At 44.0% G+C, this 14216-nt stretch overlaps 1 pseudogene; it reads right to left on the bottom strand.

Annotated features, from left to right (window-relative positions):
* Nucleotides 1–940: 940 nt before the first annotated feature.
* On the bottom strand, nucleotides 941–6721 carry LOC131413302 (HLA class I histocompatibility antigen, alpha chain E-like; annotated as a pseudogene).
* Nucleotides 6722–14216: the final 7495 nt, after the last annotated feature.

Here is a 14216-nt window from a genome sequence, read left to right as displayed (position 1 = left end):
AACTTCAGCAAAAAGATAAACATCTTTCTTGCAGTGTCCATACGTAAAGCACAAGGGAAGATTACCCTTGGACCAATCCCTGTTGCTAGTTGGATGTGGTACAATGTGGTACATCCTGATTGCTTAGTCATGTGTCACGTGATTCTCTCATCCTGTGGTGCACAATACTTCCTAAGATATTAAAGGTTGTGCTGATTATCAAACCACATAACTATTAAACAAAAAGACCTATGTAAATTTTCTGGACTGTGAGAAATGAGAGACAACATTAACTATTAGAACTGCTGGCATTCTTTTCACTTCCTTACTTCTTTATGTTTCCACCTAAAAGATCCAACTTTTTTTTTTTTTCTGAGGAGGACTAGCCCTGAGCTAACATCTGATGCCAATCCTCCCCTTTCTTCTTGAGGAAGACTGGCCCTGGGCTAACATCCGTGCCCATCTTCCTCTACTCCATATGGGACGCTGCCACAGCATAGCTTAACAAGCAGTGTGTCAGTGCGCACCCAGGATCCAAACCCACGAACCCCGGGCCGCCACAGCAGAGCGCACGTACTTAACTGCAGCGCCACCGGGCCAGCCTCTAGAAGTTCCAACTTTTAATCCCAAAATTACTTGGAAGACTGGGTCACCTTTCTAGGGTCATAATTTTGATGCAAATTCCTGTGGGGTGAGCACAAAATCCCTTTGACCAGAGCTCTGTATTTATTCTAGTCTCTACATTCCTAGCCACAGCCCTGTACAAGGCCACGCATTCAGGTGGTTCCCAAAGTCACCCTGCTGTTGGCAGACTCTAAGATTCCCCCAATGTTCCCATCCTCTGGTATTCCAGCCCTTGTGTAACCCACCCTTGGAAACTAAGGTGGACCTAGTGACTTGCTGGTAACAATAGAATATATATTTTGGGATCACCACAGGACAAAACCTACAAGTTCACATCTGCTCCATCTGATTGGCCAGAACTTAGTCGGACTAACATAACTCTTGAGGGAGGCTGAAGAATATATGCAGTTTTTAATCTGGGTGATCATGTGCCCAGATAAAACTCTATTACAATGAAATAAAGATGATTTATGCTATACTTAGTAAATTTTTAAAAATCAGGAGTGACAGGGGCCAGCCCAGTGGCATAGCGGTTAAGTTTGCATGCTCCGCTTCGGCAGCCTGGGGTTCCCAGGTTCAGATCCCGGGCAGGGAACTACGCATCGCTTATCAAGCCATGCTGTGGCAGCATCCCATATAAAGTAGAGGAAGATGGGCATGGATGTTGGCCCAGGGCCAATCTTCCTCAGCAAAAAAGAGGAGGATTGGCAACAGATGTTAGTTCAGGGCTAACCTTCTTCAAAAAAAAAAAAAAAAAAATCAGGAGTGACAGAGTTGTCATTATCAATATCTTAAACTGAACCAGTTTATACGTAAAAATAGAATGATCTCAGAATATAGTGTTAATTGATAACATAGATGCCGATAGAACATGTATTGAAATACCACCTGATAAAAAGGGAAATATCTCCCCATAAGACTGTGGAAACTGGTAACAGTGGTTATGTCCAGGGAGAGAATTTGGAAGAATTGTGGATGAGACAGAGGATGGAAACTTACTTTTCACTGTAAACCCTTTTAAGTTTTATGATTTCTTAAAACCTTGCGCACGTATTACCCATTCAAAATAAATTTTGAATTACCAAAGAAAAACCCACATTCATTTAGCAAACATTTATTAGGCAGTTACTATAGGGCAGGCTCTCTGCTAGGCTCAGTGAGGGAAACATCAAGGAATTCACAATGGAGTTGAATAACCTGGTAAATGCAACATGTTATTATTAGTAGTTGGGAAACAGCTTCCAAGGAGGAATCAATGTCTAGACTGAGACATGGCAGATAAATAGACTTAATCCAAGTAAGTGGGTAAAGGAAGCCTTTTAGGGAAACAGCATCACAAACAAAGGCTGAGAGAGAGAGAGAGAGAACACTTGGGGCGTGTGGAGGAACTGTTAGCAGTTCGGCATGAAGATTAGAGAGAGAAGAGCACAGTGACGAAAAGTGAGAGTGGAGTGGTGACCATGCTCCAGATCATGAGGCCATCTCAGCTTGAGGAGAATCTTGGCTTTTTACCCAAGAACAACACACAGCATATGATGGCACTGAAGCCAGGGAGAACCCTGATCAGGTCCGCATTTTGGAAGAATCTCTTGTTGAAGTGTGAGAATGAACTGAGAGACACTAGACTGGATACATGGAGAAGTGGGGTGAGCAGGGAAAACCTTTTCAGAAACAACAGTGAGAATATTAGGATGGAGGAAAAGGGTTGAAAGGACCAGAAAGTGCTATGTGTAAGATCAAGTGCTTGTCATGGGAGCAGGAGCATGTGAAAATGCAGTGGACAAGAGAGGTCCCCAAATGGTCAGCACCCCACCTAGAAAAATGATGTAAAATAAGGGGTTTACGCCCGTAGCTTAAGGAGTGGGGGCGTTTATAAGTCGTTGGGGGATCAGGGAGCAGGTGGGAGGGAGTTCAATTTAGTTGAATTTTCCAAACACTTACAGAGTGCCTACTATGCACCAGGTATTGTGCCACCTGCTGGGGACATAAAGAAGACAAAGGTACATCCCTCTGTGACCTAAATGTCTCGTCCTGATGAGGAACCATGCCAATCCATGACCTTCCAGGAGCCCCACTGATTTTGTCTTGTCCCTGTGTGGGAAGCGAGCTGAGACGTGGAGAGGAAACTTCACCTATTTGGTCCGAACATTAGTGGGAAGTTTCATTAGAGAACACCCATTTCCTAATGTGACTGACCAATCAAACAAGAGAAATAAAATCACAACGAAATCACCTGGATGAAGGAGAAGAAACCAACAAAGTGGAATCACAAGAAATGACTTTGTGGGTCCCGTATGAAAGCCAGCTGGAAGAAACAGTGGGACCCAGGATTTGCCTGGCAGGATGACACATGGAAGAAAAAACCTCTTCAGTTTAGTGATGGCACTTTCCTAGAGATGCATGAGGTCTGAAAGTAAAGGGGGAATTATTCAGAGAGGAAGCACCCTCAGGTTCACATAAACTCAAGAAAAACCTTTCCAATGACGATATGATTCTTACAGCAGGATGGTGCTTTAACAAACAAGCTCAGCTCTGCAGATGATCGTGTTCATCGTGGGACCCAGGTATAGTGCTCTTGTTCAGTGATTGTCCAGCCTGTGTGTGAACACATCCAGTGCAGAGGCCTCACTACCTTCAGTTCCTGCTTTCTCTGACCTGGAACATCCCTGTGAAGACAGATTCTAAGATGGTGCCTAGTGATCCCCACCTCCTGGGATTCACACCCTTGTGGAATCTCCTCCCACTGAGTGTGGGAGGGACCTGTGACTAACTTCTAAGCAACACAATACGGAAATGGTGATGTCACTTCTGTGATTAGATCACATAAGATTGTGACTTACATCTTACTTGTCTCTGTCTACTGTCTTTTCTGCTTGCAAGCTCTGATGAACCAAGCACCTGTGTTGGAAAGGCCCACATGGCAAGTAACAGAGGCCTCCAGTTTAACAGCCCACAAGGAACTACTCTCACTCCTCTTCCCTAGGGCAGCCCTTCCCTTTCTTGAAGACAGACATCCTGCTTTCTCTTTACCAGCATAAATGTCAAGTTGTCTTACTGTCCTAGTTGCTTTCCTCTCACCATCCAGGAGGCTCCAGTGGGGAGCAGCAGGCAGGGTGGGAGGAAGTGTCCACGAGCAGGGATGTGGCTAGTCCTCTCCTCACGTTTTCACTTTGGAGAGCACATGTTACCAGCAAGTCAGCTGGAAGAGGAGAAATCAGGGGCAGCAGGGATTAGAAGGAGGTAAGTGAATATCTCTCTCTCCGAGGGCCATGTGGGGCTGTGCTTTTGGGCTGTGAAATAAAACAGTGAGGAATAAACTCTGCATGGCCACTGCTGATCTTTACCCCTTCAGCATTCTGGATAGCCCACCTCACACCCCAAATGCAAACACCATTGATTCCCTGCAACCTAGAAGTGACCCTCCTTTCCTGTCACCTTCAGCAAACACACTCCATCAGCCAACAGAACCAACTCTCCTGTCACTTCCAACCCCATGGTCTCACCCATAGGGACTGTGAGAAATGCAACAGACTCCCAACCAGTCTCAGTGCCTGGAGGGGAAGGGAAGCTGTCAGAGCCACAGGAGAAGACAACCCTTAACGAGGCAGGTGTACAGTGTACACGGGTCAACATAACAGAGTGGGAACTTGGGCTCAGTAGTCAGACTGTTTTCTTAAGAGTCACGGCTCAGCCAGTTGAAAGTCATTTAACCTTTCAATGGCCTCAGTTTCCTTGTCTGTAAATGTGGTTGGTAGCTGTCCCTATCTCACAGGAATCTTATGAGGTTTAAATGATTTTATTCATGTAAACCCCTTACTATCTTAGTAACAATAATAAGGACTTTTATTAGAGTGGAATCTGGAAAGGGAGCGGGACCCACCTATTTACCTCCTATTTCCTTCTTTCATGTGATGAGGACCAGTTCTCCCAACACTCATCATCCTGAGCCTCCTCTTACTTGCCTGTTGATGGAGAGCTGCTTTGTCCCTTACAACCTGTGGGCTGGGGATGGGGAAAAACAGGAAGGGCCAGGGTGGGGCCAAGGATGAGGAGGTCACAGAGCAACGCACACACATACACAAACATCCATAAATGCTTATATACACACACACCCTCACACAACCCATACACATACACACACTCATACATGCTTATATACAAACACACGTATATACACACTCACACACACAAAAATACCCACATGCGTTTATTTATATGCGCACATGAATCCACACACACACACACACACACACACATATGCACATCATACACTCCCTTCATATTTGGAGCCTGGCTTAACCTCACTTAATCTCTTATAAGAATTCTAGGATATGGAGGGAGAAGGACCCTAGGAAATTTGCCCTACAAGAAACAAACCCACTCCCTAAGCACTCTGGTCTTTTCTGGCCTCATGTGGCCCTGCTCCTGGAACCCTGATAGATGAGCAGGGGACAAGGTCCTGGAGTCCAGAGACCACCACATGCACTGGCCCACCTGGGAATTGGGGCTCTGAGAGTCCCGCTCTAGCCTCCTACCTCACCTATAACTTCTCAGCCTGCTCTCCCACAGCTAGGGTTCCCTCCCGGGCTTTGCTGCACAACAGGATGTCTGCACATTGGCTCCAGAAGTAGCAGGGACAGGAGGTGCTACTGAACCCCTTGGGGTGAGACACTCTTAGATCAGAATGAGGAAACCCAGATCCTCTTCCCCACCTGAGCTCTTGTTCCTCCAGAACACAACTCTTGTGACCCCAGATCCAATGAACACAGCTCCCAGGCAATCCAGCAGGGAAATGCTTCCTCATTTGGGATCATGGGCTGAGAGGTGGCTCTGAGATGGGAAGGGATGTTTAGGGGCATTGATCTCACATCTGAGCCCTGACCAAGCTGAAGCTGCCCAGAGGGCTCCTGCTTTCCCTAAGAAGAGGTTCTGTGCCTCATCTTCCTCCTTACTCTATGCCAGGGTGACAGACTCGGGCAGCCCCTCATGCTGCACATGGCACCTGCATCTCTGTTCCTCCCCAGAAGGTACCACACAGCCGCCCACTTCTGGAAAGTCCCATCCCCCACAGGCCTGGTGTCCACAAGCTCCGTGTCCTGGGTCAGGTCCTCTCCAACACGCTGCCAGGTCAGGGTGGTCTCCACAGGATAGAAAGCCCAGCACCTCAGGGTGACCCCCTGTTGAGGTGCTGGGTCACATGTGTTCTGGGAGGCTCTGTGGTAGACAAAGCAGGGAGGCTCAGGCAAAGGCTTGTTGAATAGCATCTACTCCAAAGACCAAGATGCCCTAACTCTTGATGGTTTGGCTGCCAACCAGGGCAAGGCAGGGAGAGTCCTCAATCAGGGGGTAGATGGAACCACAACTAAGCTAAGCAGGGTCCAAGACAAGGGCATGGGAACCCAGTCCAACACTCTCCTCCAGGGTAAGAGCCTCTTCAAAGACTCTCCACTGCCTTATCAAGCCATTGGTCAATGCTTCTAGACAAATGTTTATAGGTACTCACATGTATGTATCTAGTAGCAAAGGGCTAGAAGTGTCAAAAACCTCCAGTGCCTAGGAACTAGGCCTGTGCTCTCCTGAATAGTTTCACTCCAGGGTGGGCCTAAGAAGAATGGGTGGGTCAGATGACACTGTCTGGGAGACTCAAGATGGGAGGCTCCCCAAATCCACATCTCTGGCTTGTGGGTAAGCCATCCTCAGCACAGGGGCCCCTCCCAACCCACACTAGATAGCCTACACTTCTATGCTGGATCAGCTCTGGGGGAGACCCCCACCCACACTCCGGAGAAAGAACTGGCCCTAGCTGGGGATGGTGAAAGAGCTGAGTGGGTGGGCTATGGGAAGTCATTACCAGTGTGGTCCAAGCTCTCCCCTCTAAACTCCAAGTACCTCCACAGCCACAGGATGCACTCCTTCTCCAAATAAATCTTGTCTACGAAGTTCCCACTGGCCTCTCACTTTTGTTTGGTGTAGCGGGGCAATGAATGAGACCGCCATGTATTACAGAGAGTCCATATCCAAACTCACGTAGTTGTCACCATCATAGCCATAACTGCCAGTGCCAGGTGATCCCACTGTCCTCCTGGAGCTCACAGCCACAGGCGAATGGGAGGGTGTGGGGGCAGAGTCATTAAGGGCAGAGTACACCTCCAAGGACTCTCTATCAACGGTCCCTGCTCCCCCACCCCACCCCATCCCACCTTATCTCTTGGCTTCTCCTTAGGTGACATTCACACTCTACACACAGTAGTTTTTCCACTGATAGTGATCTCCTTTACCTGTTGTCAGCTCTGCAGTAAGGAGTGGTCTACAATTGGTTCCAGGACGTATTGAGAAAGCATTGGATGCGGAGTGATAGACTTGGGTTTTGCCATGAACTGTGTCACGTGGACAAGTTATTCAATCTCCACGGTTCTAAGTTTATCTTGTGTAAATGAGAGGCTTAGACTATGACCACACAGGTCTCCTCCTCCTTCTGTGCCAAAAGTCTCAGATTCTAAGTGCAAGTTTGTGAAAACAGAATTGCAGTACACAGCATTAACATAAGAGGGCACAACATGCTCAGTATAGTTTTCCTTGAGTGCTATGTACTGAATTATGTCCCCCGAAAATTCATATGTTGAAGCCCTAATGTCCAATGCGACTATATTTGGAGATAGGGCTTGAAGGAAGTAATTAAGGTTAAATAAAGTCATAATGGTGAAGCCCTAAACCAATATGACCGATGGACACATAAGAATAGGAAGAGACAGAGATCTCTCTTTCTCTCTACATACGCACACTGAGGAAAGGCCATGTGAGGACACAGCAAGACGATGGCCATCTGCTAGCCAGGAAGAGAGCCCTCACCAGAAACTGAACCCTTCTGGACCTTGTTCTTAGATTTTACAGGCTTTAGAATTGTCAGAAAATAAATTTCTGTTGCTTAAGTCATGCAGTCTGTGGTATTTTGTTATGGCAGCCTGAGCAGACTAATACATTGAAGTACTCAGGAATGCAAACAACATCGACAAGCCCAAACTTCCCCTGGAAAATTCTTGAATGAATTTCAAAGTCAAATATAAATAATCCTGGTATTGCCCCAATCTGGATTAACCATATCCTCCTCTGGGCTCCCACAGTCTACCAGCTCAAGCTCCTAATCCAACACTTACACACTCTACCAGATTCTATTACCTTCTTATGCTGTAAGCCCTGAGAACATGGGGACTATGTTGGTGCCTATAATATAACGATCTAGCAAACCTTTGTTGAATTCATGCTCCTATAAGGATCAACTGATAATAGCAGGCTCACTATTCAGCTTTAATTCTACCTCTCACTGGTTTATGCCTTGATTTGGCATTCAAGGCCCTTCACAAACTTGTTTCAATAATGCCAAGAAGATGAGAGATATCTATAAAGATTATTGAACTGCACTTGATCCCCTGAATTCACTGTGCCAAATCTTATCCCATACATTGCTAAAATCTAAGTCCTGCCTGCTTGAAATACATTTCTTTATTTTATTCCTTGACCCAAATAATACACATCTATCCGATTCTATCCAAAGTCCTACCTCATTCATGAAACTCTCCCTATCCACCAGTGTCTCACCTATGAACTTTGGTAAACTATTTTCTCTGCTTCTCATCTGACATTTAAGTAGGTTCTGGTCTTTGACATCACTTGGTATGGATCAAAGGGTAAATAAACTGCTCCCATAAGTATCAATGACTCCCCGTATTAATTATAAGTTCTTAGGGGACAAACACCAGGTTATACTTACATGGTTCTCCACCTCCAGCACCCAAAAGATACATGCTAAGTTTACCTTCATGACCAGTGAAACTGCTGAAATAATGAATTAATGGCAAACAGACTCCACTCCCCATGTGACCAGACTGGGCCAGCCTTCACTCTCAAGTGGTAAATTATACACGCTCACCTGCCCCACCCAACCCTATGGGAACAGCTATCAAGAGGCTTCCCATCCCTAGGGATTGGGGTGAGGTAGTGAGCATTGCCACCCTCTACTTTCTCCTAGGCATCAACCTACTTGATTTCGTGAGTGCTCTTTCTTCAGTCCATGTTTCACTGTTTGATTGTGCTATGACTGCATGTATCTCATATTTAAGTGGAAATTTTCATCTGACTTGTGAAGGTCTTAGAATCATCATCAAAGTAACTCGGCTCCTCCATCAACCACTGAACACACGACTTTGCCTTCATTTCCTCACTGTCATCATGGAAGAAGGGCTGGTCATCCACGAAGCCAAGGCAATAAACACGGGGACTCCTGGACCTGGCTCAGACACAGCAGGGTAGAAATACTGCAGAGAGTGGGATTCTGAGATAGGAATCAAAGAATATATATCACAGTGAACTCTAGTATTTATTGAAGGAGGATCCAGTTCACAAAGTGATGGGGAATCAGTGCGTATGTCTGTGTGCATCTAACGGGAGAGATAGGACACACAACATAAAACAATGCAAAGACAACTGCACAACAACCCCCTGCACAAGTAAATTCAAATCCCACACAGAAATGCACTGAGAGAATTCAGAGAAACAAAAAGAAATGTTACTGCAGCTTGTAACATCAGCATCACAGCAGAGTGACTTGTTCCCTCAGTCTCTCCCCTTTAACTTACAACTAAATGGACGTTCATTAACCAGCAGAGGATTCCCTACACAGCACAACAGGACTTCTGAGAGATACACACAGCCATACATTTGAAGGTAGGAGCTATGCAGGGCTGTAGGAGGAGGCAGGAAAAGCCCGGCCTGTGCAAATGCTTGCGGAGTTGCAGCCCGGCCAGCAGGAGCACCCAACATGTCACAGTGGCCCCGCCTGTGGGAGCACTCTGCACTGAGTGACAATTGCTCAGCCACCACATGGGCATCCCTCCCCTGTAGCACAGCACAGGTAAGAAGCCACCCCGCCTGCTCAGAAGGCGGTCTCACCCGCAGAGCACAGCAGCCCAAGGGATCTATCAAGTGGTGGCTCAGCCCCTGTATGGGCACCACCCACCCTTAGTGTGGTGCAGGCGAGAAGGCGCGCCATGTGCTCAGAAGGTACCCTCACCCACGGAGCACAGCACCCCGCGGGATCCAACAAGTAGCGACTCAGACCCACATAGGCGCAGCTCCCACCCAGTGCACAGCGGCTCTGCTGGTACCCTGCCAAGCACAGGGGCCCTGCCTACGGTGCCCGACCCACCCACCCAGCACAGAGGCCCTGACCACGTGCGCACAACCTGCAGAGCAGCTGCGGCCAGCCAGAGTGAATGCAGAGTAGCCCTACCCATACAACTTCCAGCAAACACGGCGGGATCAGAAAACACAGCTCCTGTCCACCCCAGCAGTGGCAGGTGGAATTTGTGACCTGATACTACCACAAATGTGCTGGCAAAGGATCACTTCTTCAAACACAATGAAGAACTATATTAACACTTCAGAGGAGAAGGAAAATGGCAAGTCTCCAAACCAATCCTGAAGTCACAGAAATTTACAATCTAAATGACAGAGAATTCAAAATAGTTGTGATAAACTCAACGAGTTACAAGAAAACTCAGAAAGACAGTTCAATGAACTCAGGAATAAAATTAATGAACAGAAGGAATACTTTACCAAAGAGATAGAAACTTTGAAAAAAAAACAAAATAGAAATTCTGGATCTAAAGAACACAATTAACGAGATAAAAAATAATCTAGAATACACCAAAAAACAGAGCTGACATTATGAAGGACAGAATTAGTGATTTAAAGCAAAGAAATATAGAAATGCTTCAAGTGGAGGACAACAGAGAACTAAGATGTTTAAAAAATGAAAAAATTCTTCAAGAAATATCAGACTCAATTAGGAAAAGCAACATAAGGATTATAGGTATTCCAGAGGGAGAAGAGGGGGAGAAAGGAGCAGAGAGCTTGTTTAAAGAAATAATAGCTGAGAACTTCCCAAACCTAGGAAAGAAACTGGACTTACAAGTACAGGAAACCAATAGAACTCCTAATTACATTAGGGCAAAAAGACCTTCTCAAAGGCATATAATATTAAAACTGGCCTCAGTCAATAACAAAGAAACAATATTAAGGGCAGCAAGGCAGAAGAAAATAACCTACAAAGGAACTCCTATGAGGCACACAGCAGATTTCTCAGCAGAAACCTTACAGGCTAGAAGAGAATGGAATGACATATTCAAAATACTGAAAGACAAAAACTTTCAGCCAAGAATACTCTATCCAGCAAAACTATCCTTTAGATAGCATGGAGAAATAAAAGCTTTCCCAGATAAACAAAAGCTGAGGGAGTTCATCACCACTAGACTTTCCTCAAAAAAATGATGAACGAAGCCCTCCTACCCATAACAAAAAGGCAAAGGTTTACAAAACCTTGAGCGAGGAGATAAATAGAATCAGAAAATTGCAGCTCTATATCAGAATAGCTCACTAAACAATTGTAACATAAAAGACAAAGGGAAGGAAAGCATCAAAAATAACTATAAACACTTCAATTTAGTCACAAACTCACAACACAAAAAAGAACAATTTGTGATAACAATATCTCAGAAGGGGAAGAGGAAAGGGATGGAACATGCATAGACTAATGGAGATAAGAGGCTATCAGAAAATGGACTATCTCATTATGAGATCTTTTATACAAACCTCATGGTAACCACTAAACAAAAAATCAGAGCAGAGCCACAAATCATAAATAAAGAGAAAACTGTGAAAACCATCACAGAAAACCACCAAACTGAAATGGCAGTCAGAAATACGAGGGAAAAGAAACAATGGAAATATAGAACAACTGGAAAACAAGAGACAAAATGGCACTACTAAGCCCTCATATATCAATAATCACTCCAAATGTAAATGGATGGAATTCTGCAACCAAAAGAGTGGCTGGATGGATTAAAAAACAAGACCCAACAATACGCTGCCTCCAGGAAACACATCTCAGCTTTAAAGACAAACACAGGTTCAGAGTGAAAGGACGGAAGACGATACTCAAAGCAAATGGCAAACAAAAGAAAGTAGGTGTTGCCACACTTATATCAGACAAAGCAGACTTCAAGATAAAAAAGACAAGGAGAGACACAGAGGAGCAGTATATAATAAAAGGGACATTCCACCAAGAAGATATAACACTTATGAAAATATATGCACCTAACACACCAATATATACAATGGAGCATCAATGTATATAAAGAAACTATTAAGAGACCTGAAGGGAGAAATTGACAGCAACACAATAATGGTGGGGGACCTCAACACCCCATTTACATCAATGGATAGATCATCCAGACAGAAAGTCAACAAGGAAACAGTGGCCTTAAACAAAATACTAGATCACATGGAATAAAGAGATATATGTAGAACATTCCATCCAAAAACAGTAGAATACACAATCTTCTCAAGTGCACATGGAACAGTCTCAAAGATAGGCCATATGTTGGGAAACAAGGCAAGCCTCAATAAACATAAGAGGACTGAAATCATATCAAGTATCTTTGCTGACCATGGGCTATAAACTAGAAATCAAGAACAAGAAAAAAGCTGGGAAAGTAACAAACATGTGGAGACTAAACAACATGCTACTGAACAACCACTGGACCAATGAAGAAATCAAAGGAGAATTAAAAAAAACCTGGAGACAAATGAAAATGAAAACACAACATATCAACTCTTATGGGATGCAGCAAAAGGAGTCCTAAGAGGGAAATTGATAGCAATACACGCCTACCTCAAAAAAACAAGAAAAATCTCAAACACTCTAACAGTGCACCTAAAGGAACCAGAAAAAGAAGAAACAAAGCCTAAAATCAGTAAAAGGAAGGAAACAATAAAAACCAGAGTGGAAACAAATGAAATAGAGACTCAAAAAACAATAAGGGGCCAGCCGGGTGGCATAGCGGTTAAGTTCGCGTGCTCCGCTTCAGTGGCCCGGGGTTTGTGGGTTTGGATCCCGGGCGTGGACCTATGCAGCACTCATCAAGCCACGCTGAGGCGGGTTCCACATACAAAATAGAGGAGGTTTGGCACAGATGTTAGCTCAGGGCCAATCTTCCTCACCAAAAAAAAAGAAAGAAAGAAAGAAAAAAGAATCAATGAAACTAAGAGGTGGTTCTTTGAAACGATAAACAAAATTGACAAACCTTTAGCTAGACTCACCAAGAAAAAAAGAGAGACGGCTAAAATAAATAAAATCAGAAATGAAAGAGGAGAAATTACAATGGACACCTCAGAAATAGAAAAGATTATAAGAGAATAATACGCAAAGCTATATGCCAGAAAATTGGATGATAAACAATGTTACATAAAAAAAAAAAGATTTATATACATACAACGGAATACTACTCAGCTATAACAAAAGACAAAATCATCCCATTTGCAACAACATAGATGGACTTTGAGGATATTATGTTAAGCAAAATAAGCCAGACAGAGGAAGAAACACCAGATGATTTCACTCATATGTGGAAGATAAACAAACACATGGATAAAGAGAACAGATTAGTGGTTACCAGAGGGGAAGGGGCTTGGGGGTGGGTAAAAGTGGTAACGGGGCACATATATACGGTGACGGATAAAAATTAGACTACTGGTGCTGAGTACGATGCAGTCTATACAAAAACCGATAAACAACAATGTACACCTGAAATTACACAATGTTATAAACCATCATGACCTCAATAAAATAACTGAAAAAATAAAGTGAGAGGAGGAAGATGCACTCTTGTATACCTCGTCTTCCATTCTGTTGCCTGGTACATAGATGTTACAGCTAGAGCTTTAGCACCACCCTGAGCCATAACAATGAGGTGCACACTCTAGGGATCACAGAACGTAAGCTGAAGGAAACTGGGTCCCAGATGACTTTGATGAACTGTCAAACAGACCCTGGAGGGCCTACCTCCAAACATTTTTTTACTTAGGAAATAAATTCCTCATTTGTTTAAGCCACTGTTACCTTTTATTTATAATATACAGCCAAACCTAATCTAACTGAGGTAACCACACCCCATGTGCCTCCTCATTCAACACATTTCCTCCTATATACCTCTTCTTCACACTGTATCCTTCACATGAAAGGGCTCCATCCCTCTCTAATAATCCAATCAAGTCTAAGACTGCCTTTTCTCTACAAAGTTAACACTACCATCTCTTCCTAATACACACTGCTCCTTTATAACATGTTCCAAGAGCACGCAACAATCCTTGAAGAATAAGAAGGTGAAGAGACTTTTGTCTATCAGCTATCAAGACTTACAATAAAGTTACAGTAATTAAGACTGAGTAATATTGGCACAAAAACAGATGCAGGTAAATATGGATAAGTAATTGCTGACAATTATGACACTGCAGAGCAGTTGGGAAAAAGGTCACTCCTTTCAATAGTCCTGAATCAACTGACTGTTCATATGGGAAAACAAAGTAACCTGATCTCTATCTAAAACCATACTCTCCCAAATGTATCCCAGGTGGATAGTAGATATAGTGTAAAACTCAAAACAGTAAAGCTAATAGAAGATAATAAGCAAATATCTTCATGACCTAAAGCTAGAGAAAAGACTTCTTAAACAGGAAATAAAAAGTATTAACCGTAAAGAAAAATATTGATAAGTTGG

Source organism: Diceros bicornis, chromosome 14, assembly GCF_020826845.1.
Source record: "Diceros bicornis minor isolate mBicDic1 chromosome 14, mDicBic1.mat.cur, whole genome shotgun sequence".
Lineage (NCBI taxonomy): Eukaryota > Metazoa > Chordata > Mammalia > Perissodactyla > Rhinocerotidae > Diceros > Diceros bicornis.
This window is presented reverse-complemented; position numbering and strand designations above follow the sequence as displayed.